The following is a 7,099-nucleotide window of genomic DNA, read 5'->3' on the forward strand; positions in this document are numbered from 1 at the left end:
CATCTAAATCACACAATTACGAACGTTTGGTTTTAACAAAAACCAACAAGTAAAAAAGCTGTTTTTTTTCTTATTTACGTGGTTTTATAATGAAAGCAACGCTACGCCAATGGCATGTCGAACCAAAAATTTTGTTCATTAGGTACCTTTTGAACGTTTTATAGCTAAGGTGTAAAAAAAATAGTATTTTGAATTTATATGAAATAAATCCTCATACAAAACTTTATTTTAAGTACCTATGGCATGTTTGCAAAGTAAGAAAATTCGGTTATTCAAACATAATACACATAATAATGAGTAAAATTTTTAAAAATTATCACTTAATGCAGCCAATGGTAGGTTATTATCTTTGTAAATGCCTAGACTTCCACATTGTCTTTTGAAATATATTATCCCATCTCAACACAGTACTTTTGTCCCATGGAGTTTGGACTTATGTCTTAAATAATGTACAATGAACTTACGTTTGTAAATAAAAAAATGAATTTAAGAAACTCAGTGTTTTTATCTCTAATTAAATACATTTTTTATTATTTTCTTTTAAACCTTTTCTTTTGTTTCTTTCTTTTTTTGCATATTTAAGATATTCATTTTAATAGGTGGGTGCTTTTCATTTTTTGTCTTTGGACATAAAATTTAAGTTTTTGATTTATTTTCTTCTTATATTATATAAATATTTTTTCTTGTATATCTTTTTAATAATATTTTCAATATGTAAGCATCTAAAACAAAACCATATTTATTCATAATTTTATATGTGTACAAAATTATGACTGTCCTCTTTTACTTTTGGTTTCACCTAAATTAAAACTTATGTCTGAGCACCCAATGACAAACTATTATTTAATAGTTTATTGGGACAAAAAATATTTTTTTCTTTTTATTATAATAAAAATAATCATCATCAAGTTTATTAACAAGCATAACAGTTAATTTGTCTACTACATACACACTTAGGTAATAAATTTCTCTGGATCATGTCTAGTTTGCCTAACTAGGTACTACCTGTTTTAAGGCAGACATTTTCATGCAAAAAAACAATAACATTACTACCTACTAGTTAATTTACTATACAGTTATACAATATTAATTTATTATTTAGGAATGTATTTTGAGTAAATTTTCCGATTTTTCTCGACCTAAACCCAGTAATCAATTTTTTACAAATTTATTCAATTGAATCCGGGTCATGATTTTGCAATCTTTGGGTAACAGATTAAATATTTTGGGGCCCTAAAGCCTGAAATTTCTTTGCCCGAATTCAGAGTTTGTAATATACCCCATGACCCATCATGGTTTGACTTCTGGTAGTGTGGGAGTGTTCCTTTTGGGATTCGATAGAATAATTTACTTTCACAAACATTATTATTCTAAAAATATATAATTGCCTTATATCTAAGATCTCAAATAATTTGAAGCTGGGGTGGGGTACCTGAAGGGCTTTTTTAAAATTATTTTAATGATTGATTTTTGAGCAGATTTACGAGGTTTAATATTAATATGAATGTAATGTACTAATATTTTAGTCCAAATCATAATGCCGAGTTTATTAAACTCAGGAAAAATCAAATTGCAGCTTAGTTTTTTTACGAGTTTTAAAAATGCATTTTTCGTTATTGTTTCGCTGCGCTATCATAAATCAAGGTCCAATTATCCCATAATTGAAAATTACACCGCTGTAAACAATTACATATCCCTCCGAAATGTTCCCAAATTGCTTTAACTGTTCGACATATTCTCGCATTCCTGCATTTCTCGCTCCGGTGCTCTGACAATAATATTATAATACACATTTCATTCAAATTTCGACGTCAGTCATACATCAGATGTTTAACTACCAAACGAAATATTACTTATTCCGACGTACCTTTGCATTGAAGTAAGAATATAAATATACTCGTATTATGTGAGATAATAATGTAATATTTCATATTGAAATTCTCAGTGTAGAAATAAATTTTAATTGAAAGCAATTACAAAAAAATAAACTTAATAAACAAATGACAAAAAAAAACATTCTTAAGTTAATTGATTAGTAAACCGATTAACTAATTATAATATCAGCAGTGAATTATAAAAATATTTTGAAAATGTCGAAATCTTTGGAGAGTTGTCAAGATTGAAATTTATTGCAACAAAAAGGGAAAACGTTTTTTTAAGGGGAATATGAAAGGCTAGTCATTTTCAAGGCTTATGACCTGACATTGGATGGTTTAATGAGGAAATTTTTTTCAATTATTTTTTAGAGTTAATATGTACAAGCCTTATCTCCCATTTGAAAAACAGCTGTTATTTTTAATCAATTAGGTTTTTATTGTTTTTTAGTACAAATTTTTGACTAACTCTTCATTTGATCAGTCTTTTTTTTGGTTAGCTAGAAAATATTGTTTTTAGCAATAAGTCTACCAAAGTATTTATTTTTCATTCTTGATGTTTTAAATAAATCAACTATTTAGCCCTACGGGAAATTGGAAACTATAAATGATTTTTTGCGCTCGATAAAAATTGGAACATTAAGTTGCGCGGCAAAGTTTCCTGAAAATTACGAATAAAATTATTAAAAGTATTTTGATAAAAACGAACTACTTTGAACGACGTCACTGATTAATAGGAATCAACCAATGATGAGAGAGTTATGGAAGAATTCCGGTTTGCTTTTCGTGAATGGACTAATGGGCAGAACTAATCAAGAATTAGCGAAAGAAAACCTCTGATGTCACACTTAGAGTAATTTCTGAGACACAATTTTTTTTTAAATAGCGCTGATAATAAGTTACATATTTTTTTTTGGCTTAGATTAACAGTCTATAAACAAAAAAAAACACTGAACTTCCTCATCGATCTATATAGACGCTGTATAACTTTCACCACCCTGCCTATATGAAAATCCACATTGAAAGAGTTGAAAAAATGCAATTAAAATCAAATCAAGTAAATAAAAATTAAAAGCTAAAACAAAAATTAAAAAATAGTTAACCCTTTGAAACCTGAATTAAATCTGGCAGTTGTGAAAAATATTTGAAGCTTAATAACAGATAAGAAAAATATTTGAATTTTTTTTGTGTATTTTTTAATTTTTTATTCTGAATAGTTAGTTAAGAAGTTATTGTAATGTTCGTTTTTGTATTCATTAGGTCTTAAAATGTATTTTTTATTAGTATGGAAAATAAATACCAATTTGCAAATAGATACCAAAATCCATTCTATAAATTGAAAAAAAAAAAGTTTTACATATTAACAATGTTTTGATGTTCTAATGCTTGAAGACATGCTAGATTTCCTCCCCACGGAGATATTTAAATCTGCATTTGTTGCTGTCTCTGTTAGGGACGGAAAAAAATTCCACAAGGGAGTATGGATGTTTAGGCATTTGTAAGTCTCCAAAGATCCAGTATTTCATCAATTTCGTCTTCCTTTTCCAGCTTAATGTCTGAAATGTCGCCTTCTTATAGTAGGGTGATTTCGACATTTCGACTTGTAATCATCTGTAAATTGAAAAAAGTACACAAAACATCATTGTTTAAATAATTTACGAATAAAATATATAAAAAAATATTACAATTCCTGCAAAAATCAAAGGATTTCTAATGATAATAAAACATGAACAATCAGTCATACTAGCAAAAGGGTTACCCTTTAGACCGCATGTTCGATTGAACGAACATTGTGTTTAACTGTAAAATTCTTGTAAATAACTTTTTTAAATGGATGTAACAGCTTGTAATATCGTAAGATACGCCTTTAGGCAACATAATAAGACAAATTTCATGAAAAAAATGCATGATTTACCTTAAATAGTCCAATTAACTAGGGAAGGAATTAGGTGCTCTAACGAATGTCGATCTGTCAAAATTGACTGCTATTTTAACCTAGCGGAAAAAAATAATTGCCATAGGGAAGATTTTCAGCAATTCGAAAATAAAATTTCAACATTATTATTTCATTTAATATGGGATAAATAAAATCGGTAAGTTAGTGTTCGTTTGAGAGTACATACGAACTCAAAGGGTTAACAGCGAAAATAATGTAAGGAAAAAATTCCATTCAGTAACACTAACGAATTTATTCAAATTTACGTTACACACAAAACATTAATCAGTATATAATACAAACTGATGGAAAGGTAATTTATAAAAAATATTATTGAAAATGTACTTAACAACTATCGTTGTGATTACACAGCACAGGCAAAAAATTTACACAAGGGGGTCAAACGAAAACGGCGGATGAACTGTTTTTAAAACACTTTATTACATCAATTTACAATAAATATTATTACTGTTCAAAAAATGGTGAATTCACGCCGTAGAGTTTTATTCCAGTTTTTTATTTAACCGACAAATATTATCAATTTTTTTCGTAGTTTTCTTGATAGCGTAAATTTACTTCCTTTTCTGAAATTGAACTGGCTGTTCTAAATGCGGTTGCGTTTGTATCAAATCGCCCGAAAACCGCAGTGTTCTGACCAAAAAATATTAGATCATATTTATTACTCTTAAGTATGTCCCAGAAAAAACATTTTTCTTGTTAAACATATTAAACGATTTTATGGTTTGATTTTACTCAACGGAACACGTATCGGGCGCTCTCTCGGATTTTACAAAGGTAAAACAATAATGATAGTGCTATAAAATTAATATTGTACACTTTACCGCAAATTTGAATGGTTATTGCCGCCACATGGGTGGTCGATGCTCTGTAACAGCAACTAAAGGCATCAGACATGGGCGCTTCTATAAAACTCTGCAGGGTGTAATTGGCTAGAGATATTACAGAACATTTCAAGGGGAGTTAGTATCTTGTTTTAGAATACACGATGCACTTGATACTTATTTCATTAATTCAACTCGTCAGTACTAAATACCGAATTGAAAAATATATTTTAAACAGCTGTGTAGCGAATGTAACACAAGTTGAAGTAAACTGATACAAAAACGTGATAAAACATGTATCTCTATAGGCTTCCAAATACTATAATTATTCGTGTAATAGCAAGACGGGCGCTCATTGGACGATATAATATTAGAATATTCTTAACACATATAGGATTATCTTTTAATTTATGATTAAAAACAATTACTGGATGAGCAAATTTAACTTTTTGCACATAATGTTATTTGTACATTGGCGGGCTTATTGCCAAATGGCAATTTCTTCCAACCAACCAATAAAATAAAACTTTTATATTTATAATTCAAGTTACAGAACATATTATTTAATAGAAAAAAAGATTAAAAAGCTAAAAATATATAAAAATAGAAATAAACGTATTTGTTTATAAATTACCTTAAATCAAAACTATTACTCAATGTGAAAAATGAAAAAAGAGGAAAGAGGAAATAGGAAAGGAGGAAAGATAAAGGAAGAGAAAGGAGATGTTTCTTCAGACGTGATTTAAACAGAGATAATATAGTAACATCTTTGATGGTGGATAGGAGATGATTCCACAGTCGAGCCGCATGGACACTATATGAGTTAGAGAAGAAAGAGGAATTGTGGATTGGTATTAAGAGAGTGCCTTGAGAATTAGAACGAAGAGGTAAACCATGAACTGATAAGCGTTGAAATTTTTCACGCAGGTATATAGGAGCGTTAGGACTATGAAGTACATTGAACAGAAGTGAAAGGGGGTGATAGTCTCTCCGCTGTCTAATTTTGAGCCATTTCAGTTGCTTACGATAATTTACACTTTACGCTTCAGGTCCAGAGACTATGAAATATTCTTGTGTAAAAACACCCTTTTAAATAAATATTTTGTATCAACCATGCTGGGAATCGAACCCCAGACCTCTTGTATGGTAGGCAAACGCGCTGACTATTACACCACGAGGCCGACGAAAATCACTAATAGTTACTCTACTAAGCGGGAACCGTAGTAATTTACGTTTTTACGTTGGTGGTTTGTTTTTTTTGTAGCCTTAATTTCTTGGCACTGAACTTTTCATAATGTAATTTAGTATTATCAAACAGCGTTCAATTTTTTATTTGTATTTCTACTGCAATTGACGAAAGATTTATTTATTTCTTTCTCTTTTTCTAACCCGTATTTCTTTAGTTTACTTTTTACTCCGACAAATTGGGAGTTGGTTGTAGATAAAGCCAACTATCCCGCCGGATACGCAATATAAAGAGTAGCCAGAACGAACACACCTATTGCGGTAAGCCATGTATCTGTCGCCGCCAAATCGTTAAATCAGCCACTCAATTGAATGGCTAGGCCGTTCATTAAATGAATTGAGATAACTCAACGCTCAACGTGGTCGGTTGAAAGCTAGCGCTTTGAAAATGTCTGAACCAAAAGCCGCCGCGTTAGGTAAGGAAAGTTTGGATTCAGTAAAGAAAAAAAGATTTTTTATTTGTAAATCTAACCCAACCTATCCTAACCTAACTTTAAATAACAAAATAAAACAATTGTGACCGCTGTATGAAAATTACAGAGACTTAGCGACGTTCAGGCCTTTTGTTGAACGTTGCTTTCTAAATAAAGTTGCGGAAAAATTTGGTTTATTTCATGTATTTTCATAAGATTATGAAAAATAGTTCACAATAAAAAATTAAAAATATACGTATTGTTACTTACGTCATATTTTCCCTATCCGTACCCAGTGGTGCACATGACTGCATAACCATTAAAATTGGAGCCTGTCTGGCTTATTCTTGCTGAATGGAAGTTAAGGTAATCATTCTTACGCTTCAGATGCCAATCAAGAACAATGAAATATTTTAGTACAGACCTACCTTTAAAACCAATATTGCGCCCCCACCTTGCCAGGAATCGAGCCTAGGACCTCAAGCGCGGTAAGCGAACGCACCAACCACTACACTTCAAGGCAAACGTATCTCCACCCGATTTCCATGTCCAGAATAATCTACCCTTATTGTGGAACTACTTCGTTTCGTAAATTCATTCGTATCGTATGAGCGGGAGCGGGAGCAAAATATTATTTTGATTTTGATGAATATATGAGAAACGAACGAACTTACGAAACGAAAGTGTGATGTGAGCTTAATACCGCGCCTAGCCGCCGTACCGGCAGGGTGTGAAACAGTTCCTCTCCAACCGTAGGTAGCTTAATATTCGGAAATATGTTGTCAATCA

The sequence above is a fragment of the Micrasema longulum genome, unplaced genomic scaffold, assembly GCF_059751315.1.
Source record: "Micrasema longulum isolate JH-2025_06_02 unplaced genomic scaffold, ASM5975131v1 h1tg000107l, whole genome shotgun sequence".
In the NCBI taxonomy this organism is placed as follows: domain Eukaryota; kingdom Metazoa; phylum Arthropoda; class Insecta; order Trichoptera; family Brachycentridae; genus Micrasema; species Micrasema longulum.